General features: G+C 38.5%; 2 long non-coding RNA genes across 3 annotated transcripts in view; one reads left to right on the top strand and one right to left on the bottom strand.

Annotated features, from left to right (window-relative positions):
- The first annotated feature begins 1,181 nt into the window (after positions 1-1,181).
- LOC141425742 (uncharacterized) lies at positions 1,182-3,694 on the top strand. The gene is made up of 3 exons (XR_012450825.1): positions 1,182-1,270; positions 1,944-2,040; positions 3,560-3,694. It is a non-coding gene; the product is annotated as an uncharacterized lncRNA (long non-coding RNA).
- Positions 3,695-4,371: 677 nt separating this feature from the next.
- Positions 4,372-20,615, bottom strand: part of LOC141425743 (uncharacterized) — a 47,580-nt gene continuing 31,336 nt past the window's right edge. The window contains exons 3-4 of one of the 2 annotated variants that reach the window (XR_012450826.1): positions 12,932-13,060; positions 4,389-4,507 (exon numbers count right to left, since the gene is read on the bottom strand). This is a non-coding gene — a long non-coding RNA (uncharacterized lncRNA). Of the gene's footprint in view, positions 4,508-12,931; positions 13,061-20,615 lie in introns of both variants that reach the window. The other variant, XR_012450827.1, reaches the window with a different exon arrangement.

Below are 20,615 nucleotides of genomic sequence, written 5' to 3' on the forward strand. Positions count from 1 at the left end.
ACAAAATCTGGAATCAGCCTCACTCCCATAGTTAGTGCCTAGTAACGCGTCAACTTGTCTAGCCATGCCCTTCTCAATTCCCCACCAAGCTGTAGATGTTCTACAGGGTGGGTCACATCACTGTGTGAGATGGGTTACATCACTTGAACTTGAGTGATGAACTACAGTGTTAAGTACAGACTATTTCAGTGATTCTGGCTGGATCTACTTTGCCTGGTGCCTGAATGTCCCTCTATATTTAAGGTGAATAAGGATGAATTAGTTCATGAAATATGTGGAAATTATAGGTGCCCACAAAAGAAAACCTCCTGTGATTGAAACATGTCATCATCTTAGAGCTGGCAAAGCTGGCAAAGATTGAGTGGGCAAAAACCAATTTGAAAGGTTGGATCTATCATTATTTTTTAACCTTGGGTAGACCATCATTTCAGAACCACAGCCTGTGAGTGTTACTGGATATTATGGACAGAAGAAGTGGGTGACATGCTATGCAAACTGCCATGGCTAAGACCTCTATCTGAGGAAAGAAGTTTGGGGATTATTTTAGACTGTTATTTTTCTGTTTCAATCTATGAACTGGATGTTGCTCAAAATACAAATGTTATCAGAACAGAATGAGTTCACCAGACATGAGCACTATATCAGACTCTAAAATGCTAAAGAGAGCACTTTATAGAAAAGTTGGAGGAAATTCAGGGAGGGGGGATGGTGTCACTGTTTCCCTTTATCCCATTGTTTGTGACCTTGACTATTTCAATCATGACGTATATCCATGGAATCAAGTCACTGACATGTGTATGATTCTTCATCACATTGGGTGATTATTAATACTACAAAGGACATGTTTAGCATGCAGTGCCTCCTTTCAAGAGAAAATAAAAACCTTTGGAGACATCCCAGACTCTGGCATCGGGTTTTGCTAAGCCTGTCCCTTTGCATAGACTCTTATAGTGGGGATCTGAACAATTTGCCCCCAAGTTTGCATAAGGGAGGAGGAGATAAAGAGTATTGTGAACCTTTGTATTGGTGATAAAGAATTGTAATACTACTGCTGATAGTAATAATGCTAGAGATAGTGGTTAGCAATTACCTGTTATCTACTGTGTTCCAGGGACTGTTCTAAAGCACCTTCAAAACCTTAACTAATTTAATCCTCACAACAGTAATCAATACTATTCCCACCTTCCTCTTACAGATTGAAGATACTGAGGCCCAGAGAGGTCACACAGCTGCTAAGTGGAGAGACTGGGTTAGAAGTGGGAGCTGACAGGTGAGATGGTGATAGAAAAAGTGAGGAAGACATGATTGATCTGTATGGGGAACAGTTCCTTGAGGAGAAGTTGCTCCATCTTTGAAGTCACTGTTGACTGTGAGGGGGACTGATGCCCAGACTTTGCAGCTGCCCAGGCTGGTCCTCGCCTATACAAGAAGGGGCCCAGGACAGACAAGGGGTGTGGGGAGCTGCCCCAAGACTCTTCATCTATAGCCATGTATCCATTGAGCTCCCATTTTAGGGAAGGGGTGCTAAAGCAGCAAATGGGCCTTAGTGTTATAGGACACTTGGATGCTTTCTTTTTTGATCCTGGGGAAAGGGACTTTTTTAGGGTGCAGCTAACTGAGCAGACACTTGGAGGCCCATTTATTTGAATTTTTTGTTCTTAACAGACAGGAATCACAGAGATAAAAGTTAGGAAAAAGAGAAAAGATATGACCAGATTTTATGAGAAACACATGAACAGGAAGGAGACCTTCTGGCAGAATTTCTTTATAGTTCTGTGGGGACTGTATGAATCTGTGTTTATGAGTAGGGAGTGTTCAGGAACTGTGAAGTTTGAATTCCTTTAATGTTGGTAGTAGGTGCCTGGGAGGATTCATTATTTTAATTTTCATAATGATGCTATTAGGAAAAGTCAGAAACTTCTAAATACCTCATTTCCTCACAGAAATTTTTGCTGGCACCTCTTACTGAGTACTGCTGTCCTGGGTATTCCTTGGTGTTCCACATTTTGGACATGGACTCGTGACTGGGGTTCTACTCAGGTGTGTTGAAGAGAAGGCATAAGCTTTTGCTGCCAGGTTTTATCCCTGCCCTCTCATTACTGTGCCCAGGAAATCATTCCTTTTGTTACCTCCTAATTATGCCTCAGGGTACTTTATGGTAAGGGTGACATTTTTCTCTTGACACACAGTATTATAGTATAGAACTATCCTTGTCACTCTTTATTGCTTTTAATAATTACAAAATCTCTTACAAGATGTCTAGAGCTTCATAAACATATGTTGATGGCACTATTTTATCCATCCTGAAATGGTCAAGGTCACCGACAATGTGCTAGAGGAAGGAAGACAATGAACACACTATTATAAATAGTTGTGTGGCTTGAGAATGATCCTTTCAGATCTGGGCACATTAGTTGGCAGTAAGGAAGGAAGTGATGAAATGCAATAATAATTTTACTTTTTTAAGGAAAGTCTCCATATTGCCAAATGCTTTGCTATTGTGTTTAATCTGACTGGCATCTTAGCTTATCAGAGATTTAAAAAATTTACTGTTTTTCTTTATAATGAAAAGTGAATCAAAAGACAAGAATGGAACAAAAGTACAGTTCAAATGGGCATAAGTTAGCATATGATCTATATATGTATTAAAATTATATATCTATATTTAGACAAGGCATTACTTTGTTCCCATTCTGGCCTTGAACTCAAGATCCTCATGCCTCACGTTCTTGACTGCTGGGATTACAGTTATGTGCCACTATGCCTGGTAAATAATTTTAATTTAGGAAATCTAATTGAAACATGTAAAAACACTGTCCCATAAATTTTGTCATTCTGAACTTTTAATAACATATGCATGGGAAACTATTTTAGGTTGTACTGAATCCTATCTCCTTGCCTCTTGATCTCTCATTCATTCTCAAAAGATATATTTTAATGATGAAACATCATTGATTTTGTTATTTGGTGCCCAGGCACTGGTTTAGACTTGCCAGATTGTGGTTTGTTGATTTGTTCTTATTAGCTGTCAAAGCTCCCAGAATCTGGGGACAGAGAAAAGCAACAAAAAAAAAGTATCCCTTTTGATACTTTTGATCAATGGCATCAAAAATAATGATAATAGACTGGTATGGTGGCCCTTGCCTGTAATCCCATCATTTGGGTGGCTGAGGCAGGAAAATTTTGTGTTCAAAGCACTATTTTATGTAGTTTGGGCTACATAGACCTTGTCTTCAAGAAAAGGAGTGAGAATATCATTAGTTCCTATTAGTCAATAGACACTAATGTTAACCCTTCAACACTTGTGTGGACAGGAATTATTATAACAGTATAAAGGGTCAAGAGTTCAGGTATTTGGGTTAGACCTTAGGTAAGTTACTCAATTCCCTCTCAGAATTGCAATTTCTTCTTCTGTAAAGGAAGAATATACTTGTAATAATAATTATTAATAATTGCCTTAAGGTTTTTTTTCTAAAGCAGTGTGTAAAGCCCTTTGCACAGTGCCTAACTGATGATTACTAGCTATTATCATCATTATTCTTCTCCTTCCTTTTTTCAGATGAAGATGTTTGGGCTCAGAGATTCCAGAAGCTAGGAAATGCACAGCTGGAATGGAGCATGGAGGTGCCTGACTCCCAAGTCCCAGCTCACTGACTTCCCACTTCCTCATTGCATTAGGGGATGGTGCTTTGTGGGAAAGGAGGGTGTGGGATTTTGTTTTTGGTTGAGAAATCTACCTAACTTTGGGAAGACATGACAGGGACATAGGGAAAAGTTGGGCTGCAGTTTGCCTCCAATTGCCACTTGTCTCCCTCTACACCTTCTCCCAGTGGTGTTTTCTTTTCCATGTCATGGATGTCCAACCCTAGGGAAGTGTTAAATATGAGAGACCAGTTTCCCTGAACAGGCTTAATTCTCTGGGTAACAAAAAGAAGTGAAGAGAGATAACCTACCTGTCAGTTATCTATCCCCTTTTGTGTTGTGTAGTCTGGGATGCTCAGCTTGTCTGCACAATAGTCAACTGTGCACAGCTTCATTTGTAGCATCTTGTGGATAAGGTGAGGGTGAGGGCTATTTTCAGGTAAAAGTGATCACATGTGATAGCACTTACAAGTAGTAAGTATTACAAGTAAGTTACAAATAGTAACTCTGGTAACTTAGTTACCTTTTAATGCTAAAGTTCCTTTAGAGTAAACATCTGTGCAACTCCCACCTCATGCAGAAATTTGGGGGAAAAGACGCCTTTTGAGGTTGAAGATTTCTTTGTGTGACTGTTTCTCTAGTAAATTTCACTTTTGAGCCTTTTTAAAAGAGAAAAAAATCTGCTTGCAGTTTAATGTCTTGGTAGGGATTAGTGAGGTTATCTCCCCACTGGGATTCAGTTGCTTCACCTCTGCTTTTCTCTCTTGCATTGAATTTGGTCCTTTGCATGTTCGTTTTCCTCTGTTGAGGTGTGAGCTTCTTGCAGGTACAGACAGAGACGTCCTCTTCTTCATTTTTTCTGGATCTGGCAAGGGAATTTCTCAGTAAATATCAGAGTACTTTCACAAGTGGCTCATGGTATGCTAATTTGAACTAAATCTTGCTGGCCATGACCTGATAAATGAGTGAAGAGGAACAAGGAGCTCATAGTCTTGACTCCGGGAGACAAGAATAACTACCAGTTCAGGTGTCTTTGGCAGTCATTGACACCAGCATATGTGTGGAAGAGGGAAAGGGAAAGAAAAGGGTAAAGAAGCAGAAAAACATAGGGAGGACTTGAAGATTTAAAAAAAGGGGTGTGTGTGGCTAGGGTAGGGAATATAGCTCATATCACTATTTATGTCACCTGGTTCTCAACTATCTTGAGCCAGTGAGCTCTGCTATCACCCCAGCTGCAAATGTCCTCATTTATTACTTTTTAAAGCTTAATCATGAAAATAGATTTCATTGGGCTTTCAATAGATATAAATATGGGCCCAAACCATTTTGTCAGTGAGAAGTGTGTCACTATTCTTCTTCCTTTAGCCAGGTCAACAGTTTTAGTGTTAGCATCCATATAATTTCCATGGATGTAAATCTGAACTTCTGATTTTCCAGGCCCAGAACAATTGACAGTGGTGGCTAGAGAGGATTGCAAGAGGTAGGTTCATTGTGTAGGTCAGGGTAATTATGCAACAGGGCAACCATGAGTTTGGGGAAATAGTATATATTGTATCCAGAGCAAGCCTGTGGTACTGCTGCATGAGTAAATATAAATTTCCCAGTTGATTTCAACGGTTGAGCTCTTGCCTGAATACTGCTTTGTGGTTTTCTATGTTCTGTTTTTATAAACCTTTCTTTCTTCTTTCATTCTCTTCTGTCTTCTTGGACCAATGGAAAGAAAGAAGGCAAACAGGAAAGAGGCAAAACTTGTCTTAAAAAGAAAGAATAAGCAATTTCCTAAAGGCAGGTAAGAGATCATTAGCCCTGGGTTTTTTCAGTCTAGAAAGAAAATAATCTTCAGACTTACTTTTGTCACTCATGGCAAAAAACCATATATATATTTAAATTTAATTCTGTTTCCACTAATTATTTTGCCTTCTAAATAAAGAGGCTGCATTGGCTCTCCTATACCTTATTGTAGACAGAATAATGTTATTTCATAGAGTTCTGCAGAAGTTAAGTATCAATTAGAGAAGGGCCATGTATTTCCTTTCTAGAGACACCGCCAAAAAGAAAAGAAAGTTCATGAAAAAGAGGGGGGAAAATAATGGGGAGTCAAATTAAGAGGAAATATTTTTTAAAAAGTAAACAGTAATTGCAGTAGATAAATTTGATTTTAGTTTTAATGGATAATGCACAATATTCTTCATATTTAACACAGTTTAGTTGGTGTGCTCTGCACATGTGTAGTGACAGTCCATGTGTTCCCCTGCAAGCATTTCAGTGTTGCCTCCATTCCTGGACAGTGGCTGGATAGTGGGAATGGTGTGCAATGCAGCATTCTCTCCTGTTAAATCCCTTGGCATCATTTTCTATCATTTAGCTTCCAATTTGCTATACAGTGGGATGGTGTTGTGGGGCCAGAGACAGGGTCTGCAGCTCCATCATCACAGAAAATGCTGTCCATCTCATATTAGAGAATAAAAACAGAACACATAGAAGTCAGATGAAGCCAGCAGCACACACAGATGGCTGTGCAAGCATCTTAACTTGATTCACTTCCCCTGTGCTTTATATTTCCATACTTGCTAAGGGAGTACAAAGCTACTAGAAGCCAGGCTTGTTTTAGCTCTGCTGTGTGATAGACAACCTCAAAAGATCATTTTAGTGGTTTGATTTCAACATTTTTTTCAAACTCCTATATAATCTGTTAGCCAGTTTGCTAAAAAGAACACAGTTAAGTCCCAAAGATCAATAAACTTGTTCAAAGTCTTAGTTCAGCCCAGATTTATTGCTTCTCTCTATTGTGTTTCAACACTGGGGCTCTAAAGATGGAGAGCATCATTTCCGACCCCACCAAGCTCTTAGTTTAGCAGGAGAAACAAAGACAACAGAGCATAAGCTCATACTGATTGTCTATATTTCACAATATTTTTTGAAGAAATGAATTGAGCGCTAAATTTCTTCAACAGTTCAATCTATCCATTTTGGAAATAGAGAGGGAGATGAGGAAGAGGGGAGAGGGGAAAATTTGGTGGTGGACACTGTTAGAATTACAAGAGAATGAAAGGGTTTTTTTGTTTTTGTTTTTGTTTTTTGGCGGCACTGGGATTTGAGCTCAGTCTTATGCTTGCTAGGCAGGTGCTCTTAGCCCTTGAGTCACTCCGCCAGCCCTTCCTTTAATTTTATATGGAAAAAGTTCAGACTTATAGAAAAGCCACCTAAATACCCTTTGCACAACTTCACCAGTTGTTAATATCTTGTCACATTCATTCGTATTATCTGTGTGTGTATTTTTTGAACCATAAAAGTAGGTGGCAGCCGGACACTGGTGGCTCAAGTCTGTAATCCTAGCAACTCAGGAGGCACTGATCAGGATGATCAATGTTCAAAGCCAGCCCCAGTGAATAGTTTGAGAGATCTTATCTCGAAAACACCCATCACACAAAAAAGGATTAGTGGAGTTGCTCAAGATGTAGGCTCTGAATTCAAACCCCAATACAGAAAAAAGAAAAAAAAAAAAAGCGACTGGCAGACATCATGACATTTCATCCCTCAGTTGTTCAACAGGTACAATCACACTCATATAATAAACAGTAATTTTAGAGCATTATCTTTGATAGAATCCATATACAGATTTTCCTAATCATTCCAGATATATATTTTATAGATTTTTTCCCCTCCCCAATTCATAATTTTTTTCAACATTGTGAGATCAACCCCAAACTAAGCAGCCACTGAGCAATACCCAGGACCCCCATTCATAATTTGCTTAAGGTTCACACATGCATTTGTTACATGGGATTTATGTTTTTGTTTTGCTTCATTTCATGGCATTGAAGCTTTGAAGTGCCTTGGCTGGGGAGACTGAAGAATGTCTCGTATGTTCAGTTCATCAGACTCTGCCTTCATGAAGAGAATTACATTAAACCTTTTTGGCAAGAGTCCCACATAGAGATGTTGTCATAGTATGATAGCTTTAAGTCTAGAGTTTTTGGGCTTCACAGGTTTATATGTGTGTATCCATATGTATTCCACAGGGTAAGAGGTTTAGCATTTACCAAAAATTGAAAGGGCCCCCAAAGGTTAACATTACCATGCAGATAAAGTAAGTTGTTGTCAGCAGGAGGTATTCAGTCTGTGCTTAAATCTTAAATTTTTTTAAGCCATTAGATTTTATGTGCATTGTGAAACATGGCATTTTTATTGACTTTTATTTTTTATTTATTTATTTTGAGACTGGGTCTTTTACTATGTAGCCCACATGGCCTTGAAATTTATATCCTCCTGACTCAGCCTCCTGAGTGCTGGGATTATAGACACACACCACCATGCCCAGTTTAAAACATGGTATTTTTAAAAAGTTATAACCTATACATAATAAAAATTCAAGCAATACAAAAATACTGCAGTGAAACGGATCCTTCTCACTCCAGGTCTCCAGGTCTCCTAGCTGTTTTGGCGAAAGAAACCTGTGCTGATAATTTCTTGATCATATCTCCAGATATTATATAGGAAGGCATATATGTGGATATGTGTATACTTTTATTTGTTGATTTATACACATGGGAGAATTTGACAGTGGAGGTGCACCCTAAGTGAATTTGATTTATATTGTCAACTGCATGTATTTAACAAAACAAAAATAGTGGAAAAAGAGAGAGAGAGAGAGAGAGAGAGAGAGAGAGAGAGAGAGAGAGAGAGACTCAGCACTGGTGACCCACATGCCATCCCATCAGTGGCTGAATGGAAACTGACATACTGACCCACACTTCCTTCGGCTGGGCTGGCCCTCAGCATCACAGCCCTGAGCCCAGGATGAGGTCAGCTTTCTAAAAAATTTGTTTAAGTTTGTTATTTGATTGTGTAAGAACATTGAATGTGACATCTACCCTCTTAACAGACTTTTAAGCATACACTAAAATATTGCTAACCTCAGGCACAGTGGTGTGTGCAGATCTCCAGAACTTGTGCAAGTTGTGCACTCAAGAGTCTTACATGTTAATTAGACTCTTCCCCATGTCCCCATCCACTCGCTTCTGGCAGCTATCCTTCTGCCAGATACTTCACATAAGTTTTTGATTTTTGGTCCTTTTCTTTTTGACAGTTCTAAGGGTTCAACTCAGGTCCTCATGCTTGCTAGACAAGCACTCTACTCTTTGAGCCACTCTGCAAGTCCTAGTTTTTGGCCTTTGGTGTCTGGTTTATTTCACTTAGTGTATTATCCTCCTGGTTCATCCTTGTAGCAAATGGCAGGATTTTCTTCTTCTTCTTTTTTAAGTTGGCTAGAGGCTGGCTTTTAAAGGCTGTATTTGTTGCAAATGTGGTCCCTAAATGGAAGCCAGTCTCATCTGCTGGGCAACTGAAGAACTAGCAATGCCTTTTTATGCCAAAGGCAACACCAGCTGGTGCAATATGTTCTAACAGAGGCTTTGTGAGCATTTCCCTGAGGGATCTTTGGGGGACATTTGGACCGTGTGCAAATCCAGCCTTACACACTGACTTGAGAGCCCCATGTAAGGGGACTCCATCGCTCCTTGTTCAGCTACACTGTGCTTTTCAAATTTAGCAGGCTTTCTTGGTTCTTCCACACTAGCATATAGAGATCTACTTTATTATTTTAATTAGCTATGTTGTATTCTCTTGCATAAATGTACCAAATTTATTCAAAGCCAGTCCTCTATTGGTGGAAGTTTAGGTTGTTTTCAGACTTTTGCTACTATAATTATAATGTTCCAATGAATGAGATGTTTTCCTATAACAATGTGTTTTGAGGCTCCTTCCAAGTGACAACAGCAGAACAATTAGAATGTTTTTGCTATGTTTATTTGAAAATATGGGATTGATTTCCTTTTCTAGTTACTTTTGTTTTAAACTGATTTTTGTCTTAATTTCTATGATTTCAGCTTTTTAAAATTGAGTTAAAAAATACTATCAATTACTCTTGTAAAAGCCCATGTTAGCATATTTTAAAACCCATTTAATGGCATTAGGATTTCAAAAGATAACTTACCAAATTGCTGTAGTAGTTATTGTTTATGCAACAAATAACAAATATTTCTTGAGTGCCTCTCTATGACAGGATTATGTTAAGGGGTTTAGTATGTTTAATATTTCCTATATTATTGAAATTCTCTTGAAATTTAGGTCTAAAAATATCCATTAAATTTTTGATCAGACATTGGTAGGGTTTTGGTTTCTTTTTGTTTTGAGATTTTGCCCCTACCGCTACTCTCTTTTGGTGTCTTGGCATTTTCCTTTTCCTTTCCTTTCTCCTCCATTGGCCAGCTTGGGCCTTCACCCCATGTCATCTCTCTAGGAAGGTGTCCACCCCACTCTCCTGCACATGCATCCCAGGTCACAGCTCAGGCCTGCAGACTGGGTTGGTGCCTTCTCTGCCCCAAGGGCATGGGAGCTGGGAAAGGAGCTTCTAAAAAGTAATACAAGAAAAGGAAGGTGAAATCTTTGACAGTTTCTACCATCATAGATTCGAGACGGCTACAAGGTTTTGCTGATCGAGATTCATTAGGAATGTCTTCTTGCCTGCCAGACCAGGACCCAGACCTGCCAAAATGCAGAGGCTTTCTCTGCAAACAGGCTGGGGCTTTCTACGCAGAGGCCTGGGCCTGGGGCCTCAGAGGCTGCAGAAATCTGGGGCAGCCACTGTCAAAAATCCTCTCTCACAGGTCAGAACTCCTTTGCTGCATGGATTCCTCAGGTCAGCACTGCATAACTAAAGTAGTTGCAGCTTTCTTTCTTTATTTTATAGCTTTTTCTCCCTCACATGACTTGCAGTTGTGTATGCAGCATTTTTCCCTGATATGTGTGCTATACAATAAAAACCAAATCTAATAAAAAAAAAAAGAGAGAGTAGAATCTAGACCTAAGAAAAAATGCCAAGAATGTGAAAGGGGCACTGTTGGGGTGGGATCCACTGGGAGGGCCAAAGGAGGGGTGAAGAAGGATGAATATGATCCAAGTACTTTGTACACATGTCTAAAAATAGAATAATGAAACCCATTAAATTTTGTGATAAAGGGGGGAACGAGAAAGAGTAACAAGGGCTGAATATGCTCAAAGTGCATTATATGCCCATATGGTTCTCGCACAATGAACCATAAAAACCTGTTCTCATATGCAATTGCTTGTGAATCAGAGTTGCACAACTCAGTGAAAACAAAATAAGATGAAATAAATTGGATACTGAGTTTTAAGACTTGTATCAATGTCATGAATAAACTTCCATTCAAACTCTCTGTGTTCCTTAAAATTCATTATTTGTGTTAGTTAATCTTATAATAAACACATGTTACAAATTTGAACTGATAAAATAGTCTAATAAAATATTGCTCTCACTATCCATTTTTACTATACTCTTGGTTCCACCTAAGATTTTATTTGAAAATCAAGTTTAGTTGACAAGAAGAGTGGAAAACCTGCCATGTAGTTTGCTGCCTTTCCATTCATGGACTTGTGACTATAGGCCCAATGTCAATAGGCCAATGACCCACAGTACTTTGCACTGGAAATATTTATAAAGAGGGACTCTTAGACTTCTATATGTGAGATTCTGAACAGTGCTGTTTACCTACTTACAATGTATGGATTGTGAAGATAAAGCAGGGTGGGAACCTGACCTACCCAGGCATATCTTTCATGTGAATATGAAGGAAATGATTCATTGACAACCAGTAAGACCTTGCCCGGAAAACACAGCTCAGTATTGCATCATGAAGCATTTGAAAACAAAGTGTCCGAGGAAACAGTTTGGAAATCAATCTTTATCACTTTCTCTTATTAGCTTGACTATTTGTATTAATAGCAACCACTACTTGTGTTCTGTTTAGTTGTTTATTAAGTGTATTCTGGGAGCCTTTGGAGGTGGTAAGGTAGCTGTCTTCACTCTCATTTTACAGTCTGTCAAAGACTCAGTGGTTTACCCAGGGCTGGGTAGGAAGAAGGCAGTAGAGCCAGGAATTACTAAATCTAGTTCTGCCTAGGCAGCAGAGGGCATGGACCATGTCATTTAATCTCTTAGAAACTCAGTTTTCTGCTCTGTAGAATGAACATAATACCCATTCTATGGTATTGTTATAAAAATGAAATGATATATAAGTAAAACATTTAAGTAAATATTTTCATATATATGGAGTTCAATACATATCAGTTTATTTTTTAGCTCTTTTCTCTCAATGTATTGTTGATAGTCTTGTCATTATGGCTACAGTTTATATTTTATTTATTTATATATGGGACTGGAGTTTGAACTCAGGGCTGCATGCTTGCAAATCAGGTGCTCCACTGCTTGAGACACACTTCCAGTTCATTTTGCTCTGGTCATTTTGGAGATGGGGTTCTCTCAAATTATTTGCCTGGGCTGGCCTGGAACCATGATCTTGCTGATCTCAGCCTCTCAAGTACCTAGGATTATAGGCATGAACTACTGGAGTCCAAGATGTAGCTTATATTTTAAAATTTCCACTGCCTAACTTCTTACATACTATACTAGTAAGTTAGGGTACTTCTGTAATGAATCCTTAATATAGTGCTTTTCCTGGGGGTGAATTTGAAGCAATTTTTAAAAATATATTTTAGTTACTAACCTCTTTGCCCACTTGGTAACAAAAGGCCAGAGCATTCTGAGGGAATGAAGATGAACCTACAATTTATTGAATCATACCACTAACCCAAGTTTGAATAAAGTTATAATATATTTGTCAGGTGACATATCTAAAGGGGTAGTAAACAGCAGGCATAAGCAAAATCATAAAAAATGCATTTATCTGCCAACACATTTATGTAAGAGATTACACTACTGGTCAGGAATTTCCTGCTGTATGTCATTTTTTTCTATGGAACTTTTCAATAGCTTGTAATGGCTGTCGTGCTTCCTCTGTAGGCCAGGCTGTTATCAGTTCCACTCAGCTATTCCTTCCTCTTCAGTTTGGGGTGCTTTGTGGCACTTATGAATGGGTACGCCTATTTTTTAACCATTAGAATGTTGATTTATATCATAGAAGACTCATCATTTCTGCCTCCCCACACATAGGACTATTGTAAGAGTTTACTGTTTTCAAACATATATTTGCTTTTTAAACCTCTAGGAAAAGGGTGTGGTAAAATTGAAAGCCACATGTGCATTTTTTTTTAACCAGGTAATGCCCTACTATAATAATATGCAAAGGTAACAACTGAAGAAATCTTCCAGGCAGGTGAGGAAATGAATTTGAATGTGTCAACTATGTGCATAATGCCAAATGAAAGAAAGCATGGGCACTGGAGTTTGAGTCCAGGCTCTATCACTTACCTACTAAGCATGGGCAGGACAGTTGAGGATGCACAGTTTATTGTCTTCAGCTGTAGAAATGGGCACTCCATCATTGTTCTTAATCTTGGTTTTATTTTATCACGACACATGGAACACCCCCAGAAAATCCTAGTTTACAAATGTGGTGTAAAACTTATGCATCTTCACTTCAATGTGCTTGGATATGCAAATTAAATCTTTAGTTATTTCAGTTTTATACCAATAGTCGATAGAGAATCATGTAAGAGAGTTAAGTAGAGCTAAGCATCCTGTGTTTTTTTTAAAAAATAGATTCCTCAGTATTTGATTTAGTAAATGACTTAGCCTCTTAAACACAAACCATTTGATTTAGTAAATGACTTAGCCTCTTAAACACAAACCAAACTAACTTTAACTTTCTTTTCTTTCCTGTATTTTTGAGGTACTGGGGTACTGGGGTTTGAACTCAGGGATTACACTTTGAGCCACTCACCAGCCCTTTTTTGTGATTTTTTTTTTTTTTTTGAGATTGGGTCTTGTGAACTATTTTGCCTGGCTGGCTTTGAACCTCGATCCTTCTGATCTTTGCCTCTTGAGAAGCTTGGATTACAGGTGTGAGCCACTAGCACCCAGCTAATTTTCTTTTATCAATTTGCAACAACAATTAGTGGGGAAAAAGAGAGAAATTAATATTTTCTCACAATGGCTTTTGATTCAATTGCATGCATTTGTCAACTATCCTATCATATGTTTTGACTCACTCAAAATAAAACTTGTAACATGTTGTACAGGCCTAATTTCCAGAAGTGCAAGTATAGGAAAATAGATAGACTATTGGAATATTTCATTGTAGTCATGGACAAAGGGAGAAGGTAAACCAGATGTGTGTACCTTTGAAAACAGAGAGGAAAATTATCACAATCTGCTTGGTAGAACTAGAAACAATTTTAATACTTTTAGAAACAATAAGAGAATTTATGAAAAATTAGCTTCTTAATAAGAAGGCAAGTTAAAATATAGAAAATTCAGTTGCTTTCTACCCCAAATTACCATTTAGAAAGCATAAGGGAAAACAGAATTTCATTGCCACTAGAATATAAATTGCATGAAGGCAGAGACAATTTCATTCACTACTCCTAAAGTAGCACCTGGTACATAGTAGGCCACAGTAAATGTTTGTTGAATAAATGAATGACTCATAAAAATGATCACAAAATGATTAGAAATCATCTTAATATAAAAAGCACAGGTCATTAATGAATAAAATTATTGAGCTATACTGAGGGACATAAGATATAGCTTGGATAAATAACTGATTCTTACTTAGATGTGTTCAATACTGTAACATCTGTTCTCCCTAAAAGAATCAGCTTACTTAACATTAAGCCTAATCAAAAATCCCATGAATTTTTTTCAACTTGTCACATTAATTCTTTGTTTCATGGAAGAATGGTTGTGTAAAAAGAGCTGGTAAATGTTCAAAAAGAAGGATAATGGTTGAATGTGGGAAGTTTTTCTCTACCAGACAGTCATTAATTCAACAATATGTTTGATGAATTATTCTGTGCTTAGAAGTATTTAGGACTGAGAATACAAAAGTGAATCATATAAGTACCGCATGCTAACTGGTTGCGCCACTGGAGCTCCACAAAAGTGAATCAAATAGACCCACATTTGTTTTCTTATGGAACTTAAATCTAGCTTAGAGATATAGGCAATATGAAAATAAATAAGTAAAATATAGAAAATCAGAGTGTTAAGAAGAATGAAGGAATGGAGGGGCTAGAGAGCGCCACAGTTGGGGTGGGAAGTGGGAGAGGACAGAAATTGTACTCTACTCACAGTTTTAATAAAGACTTGAAGTAGGTGAGTCATGAGGTTAGCTGGGACATTAAAAGTGGTGGTAGTTAAACAATGTGGTCTTAGCTCAAAAGAGATGCAGAAACATGGAACAGCATATTGAGCTCAGAAACGGGTCAAATATGTATGAAGTCTTAGCATGTCATGAAGTGGCTGAGAAGATGGACTGTGTTAGGATGATTTGATAAAAAAGGTAAGTTGAGATCTTATCATATACAGACAAAAATTACAAATGCATAAAAGATTTTCATAATAAACACATTAAACTGCTAGAAGCAGTTATAAAAAAACCTTTCTCTTTGACTAGAAAATTCCTCCTAAAGCATGAAAACAAACCCAGGAAATTAACAAAAAGCTCTACAGATTTGACCATAGAACATTTAAGGTAAATGGGTTAGGGGTGTAGCTCAGTGGTAGAATGCTTTCCTAGCGTGTGTGAGGACCTGGAAGAGCTGAAGGTGGTAAAAATAAGACAAATAAATCATAGATCAAAATGATCTATGATCCATTAAGCTCAAAACAAATTTTTAAAAAACACCACATATCACAGAAACACTATATTTCCTTACCTAATTTTTCTCCCTTTCTGAAGGTAGTGTATACATTTAATGTGGTGCTATCTCTTTGCCCTTGCTCTGAGGAGCTGTTGACAGTACATACTCCAATAACCTGCCTGTTATAAAGCATAAGCAAAGTGTACAGAGAACTGTAGAAAGCAAAAATATTTCTTTTGCATATTTCAATAGCAAAGGTAAAATGAATATGAACACAATTTATAAAGAAAGAAATGCAAATTGGCAACAAAAGGGAAAAGATATTTAACTTTTTTGACTAATTTGAGAAAAGTAAACTAAAACAGCATTGAGATGCATTTTTTTTTGGGTCAAACCCAGGGCCTCATGCATGGTAGGCAAGCACTCTACCACTGAGCTGCATCTGGCCCTGAAATGGAATTTTTACCCATTCAATTGACAGGCTGGAAGAGGATCAGTCATGAGCGACAAAGGAGCAGGGGAGAGGAAGAGAGGAACCAATGATCCTTTGGAGAATTTCATGAGCGCTATGGTCTCTCTACCCAGAAAAATGACTACATGCAGATACACTCAATTTTGCTTGCAGTGTTGGACATGACAACCATCCCTCTGTGAGTCTCAGGGTAAAGTCACATAGGATGTCAAATCCACCTCAGAGCTTCAAATGAAACAATTTCTTGTTTCTGTAATAGTTTATAAAATCCTGTCCTCTACAGTTTTATTCAAGCACCCCAATCTCCTGAAATAAATAAGGGCCATATTTATTTCAATTTTAATAACTGAGAAAATTAAGGACTCAGAGAGAGAGAGGTTAAATGATCTCTGTTCAAGGCCTCTCTCCAAAAAGTTCGTACCAGAGTTCAAGCCATGGTCCTCTGACTTTTTTTTTTTTTTTGAAACTAGATACATTTTAATAGAAAACAAAGTACAAAATAACTCTTTTCAGAAAACAGAAATATTTACTCTCCCCCCACACTAGAACTTGCTTTTCTGGCGCATGTTTGATATGTATGCTACGGGCGCTTGCTCACAACACATTCGTTCATGAGACTGGTGCTGCAGTGCCGGGTGGGGGTCATCACAGGAAGACACCAAAAGCCATGTTCATCTGAAACCCAACACTTCCTAAACCTATCTTGTGACTTATTCCAAATTACTCTTCAGCATAATCTTTTTACTTTTTTGGTGCTAGGGATCACACCTAGGGCTTCACACATGCTAGGCAAGTGCTCTACCACTGAGCTACACCCCCAGCCCCTCATAATCTTTCTGTTTCAGGGAAGAAAATTATTGACAGACGTGCAGCCAAGAAAAGAATCTTCCTCACCATCACTGCAACAGCCCAATGTCCAGTCAACTTGCCCACCCACTTCCAGAAACACGTCATTAGGCAGGGTCAATCTACACCCCAGACTTCCCTTTCTCCCTAAACACTGGGCCACCAAATTCTCTGAATTCCCTGAACCTCAAAGTTCCAAGTTTCACAGCCAGTGCCAGGAGTCAAACCTGAAAGATAAAAGCAGAGAAGGCCCCTCTGCCAGTGCTAGGTTTCCTCTTCTCAACAACAACAACAACAACAATAATAATAAAAGAATCCTGGTTCTCTCTTATACGGAAAAGGATCACCTCTTCCTTTCCTAGTTGCTGTCCCTGCCTCCCTTGCTGGGGGTGGCCCACAGAAGGCACCACCCACTGGAGAGGACAGGATGAGTGTAGCTGGGGAGATACTACACCCAGAGGTCTGGTGCGGTCTCTGAGAACTGGTACCCGACCTCTAGTTCTCGCCTGGAGTCCAGGTGTCAGGTCCTCTGACTTTAAATCTAATTCTCTGTCTCCTATTCTCATGAGCTACTGTATCTTCAGTTTTTGGACCCTCCAGACTGGAGTAGAATTGTGTGTGGTTGGACCATTGAGTCTCAGAATCTCGCAACACTGTAGCCCAATATATAGAGCCATTACTTAATGGATGTTTGTTGATAATATTAAACTTCTTTTGCAGCAAATTCTGGTGTTGTTAAAAATCATCATTACATTACTTATCCATATAACTCTACATGGAATCAAGATTTTGGTAGCTCTCTGGTTATTTTCATCAAGGCAGGCACCTGGTAATTGTTGCTTTAAAGCTTTTTACTCCTGAATTATCAGACAGTGAAATCATGAAAAAACTAAACATAGCTGCAAACATTAGACGTGCATATCTGAAGATAGGATTTTTTAAAAATAGCTTTCCTAGTGAGTATTTTTTTCTTGTCAAATATTATTTATGAGGAACATTAAGGTTAACTGGAGAGGAAAATGTCACAGAGAACCATCCTCTTGGGGTGAGTGTAAGAGGTTCATGTTTTGTATATAAGGTGCCTCTCTTCAGAAAGTTACCAGTGACACCATTTCCTTTCCAGTAAAGCAAAGCCAGACTTCTTTTTTTTATTCACTTGACCTTTTAAAGTTACTTAGTGATGTTGGCAAGGCATCCCTGATGTATGTTTATCCATATATTTTCAAAGTCCACAAAATTCTCATTACTGAAGAAATTGTTCCAAGGAAACCAAGGCTGTGGGCATTTCTTTACAAAGATATGTTATTGATCATTGTGGTTTGGGGATTAACCAGATCTATAACTAGAGATTAATGTGGAGGAGGAGAGAGGAATCCAGCATGAAAGGAGTGAAGGTAGAGGAGGGAATGTTGAGTTTCCTCTGCCGAGCTGCTGGAAGAAGGGGAACCTGCTCCTTGAGACTTTCTGTGCTAAGGGCTCTATGTGCAAATCTTTTCATCTTTCTCCTCAACAAGCCCATGAGGCAGTGGGGATTGTCATCCATTCTTAAAACATGAGGAAACTGAGAGAGGTTTGTGTAGATAAGTCAAGGTCACACCTTTAGGAAACAGCAGAGTCAGGATTTGAACTTAGGAACTTTAGAATGCAAGCCTGAGTGCTTTGACTGTGATGCTTGTGACCATCTAAGCAATGCCAACATTACAGTAATTTCTCTCGATTTGTTTTTGGTTAACTGCCCAGAATTCTTTTAAGCACAAGTACCCCATGCTCCAGTTTATTTTTATTCTAAGATAAGAGTATATGGAGAGATGTTGATCCTTTTATGGTTTGTTGAAATTTATTCTGTGTATACTACTTCCTATGCATCAGAACTACCTTATAAGTTAAAAATAGAGGCATTAATTCCCATGTAGCATCTGAATAATGTACACTGTGTAAATTTCTAGTTTTTCCTTTGGAGTGTAGTAATTTGCATTTGTCTCTTGTCCTGTGCTTTTGGCAGTAACTGAAAACTTCAAAAATTAAAAGCAGTGAATCATCACATACAATTTTCTTTTTAATTGTTGTGCTGTGGATACATTGTGACATTTACAAAAGTTCTTACAATATATCATACTTGAATTCACCCCCTCCACCATCTCCTTTATTCCCCCCATGCCCATTCCTGGAATAGTTTCTACAGGTATTATTTTTCCACTTACATACATGTGTACACAATATTTGCATTTTATTCACCCTCCCACGCCCTTTCCCCACCTCTCTGCCCCTGATTTTCTATATTATATGAGAGGAGAATAGTGAACCTGGGGAACAGTCCCTGTGATCTGAGATCCTGCTCCAGTTCTGTGTCCCTTTGGGGAAAGTCACAGCAGTCTGCAGATGTGTAAAGAGGACTCTCCTGTTACCAGTTTACTTGGCGAAATCTGCCACAGGGCACACGAATAACCTGTGGTAGGACTAAGCTGTCTTTCTTTTGCAAGAGAAAAAAATTTCACAACACTGGAAATTTTAGGAAGGTAACACCATGTCTGATAATCATTTATTCACCAAATGTTTGCTAAGTAGAAGATATGGGAAATACAATGATGCCTTAATCATTGTTTCTGCTTTCTAGGAACCCATGGATCAGAGGGGAAGACAATGTATAAACAAATTCCAGTGCAGGATATCAAGGGCCTTAGTCACAGGGCAATAGGAGAACACATAGGAGAGGTGCCTGGTGTTACCAGAGGCATGGGGGGAAATGTTCCAGGGGAGGAAACTTCTATTCTGAGCCAGACTGGCTACATAATTTGTGGCATCCAGTGCAAAATGAAAATGTGAATCACTTGTTCAAAGACTATTAAGATTTTCAAGATGGCGCCAACAGAGCATTAGATTAAGCATGGACACGTCTTATTTAATTTCCTTCCACTTAGACAGCAACGCCCACAATGAGAAAATTCCAAACCATTGTTTAGCAAAATGAACTCAGCCTGGGCATCGATGCTATTTGTTTCTTTTGAAGTATTATTATTATCTAATTAAAATCTGTGGATCTAGGAGAATATATTTAAAACAATTACGGTGTAGTAATAACAATTTTGGAGGAATCTTAGGATACTTGAAGGGGTCATGGGAATGCTTACTATTTATTGCATTTTCCTCAAAAGGTGATGGTTTCTGGGAACTTTAGGGAATACTTAATTCTTTTCCCAGCAACCTGTGCTTCTGAAAGAAATGATTTATATAAACAATAAAAAGAAACTGTTAGTATGTTTGTTGGAAACTAGAACAGAAACTCCATCTGATGATTACAAAAAGCAGAGAATTTTTGTATTATTGTCTGCAATCATATACTGCATGCGTTATATCTACCCTTCCCATTGACATCAGTCTTGGTCATGTGACTTGCTTTGGCCAATGGAGTGGGAGGAAGTCATGTACACCAGGTCTGAGAGGAAGTTCCTGGCAGACACTTTAAGGGTCATGGCAGTTAGGCACTGTCATGCCACAAATCCAGCATGTCCCCCCAAGGAGCTGCTCCTTCAGCCTGGATCCCCAGTGGAGAAGCTACATGGAACCACAGCTAATATATGAAATAAATGAGAAATAAACCTTAGTTTTGGAAAAGCCACTGAGATTTTGGGGTTGTTATTGACCATAACCTCATGAAAGCTGGCTAATAGTGTTGTATTTGTATTGCATTTGTCTAAAGGACATTTAGTGATTCTCTGGGAAGTGAATTTGCTTTAATAGTGATGATTGCATAGCTTCTTCCAGCAGAGATACACTGTGAATTCTACTGCTGGTGATCGGATCTGATGAGTCCTTGATGCAGGAAAGGGTCCAATGTCTAACAACCCCAGCCTTTGCTTTACCACATGGCCCAGCAGTTTGTTGTCTACTTGACCTAGAACAAATTGCTTATCATCAATTTCCCCACCTGCAAATGTAGAATGTGACTGCTTATGTCACAAGATTGTCAGGACAGAATCACTTTCTGTCTTTTTCCTTTATATCAAAGGTCATTTCTCATTCAGTTTTTCCTCCT

Source organism: Castor canadensis, chromosome 8, assembly GCF_047511655.1.
Source record: "Castor canadensis chromosome 8, mCasCan1.hap1v2, whole genome shotgun sequence".
Lineage (NCBI taxonomy): Eukaryota > Metazoa > Chordata > Mammalia > Rodentia > Castoridae > Castor > Castor canadensis.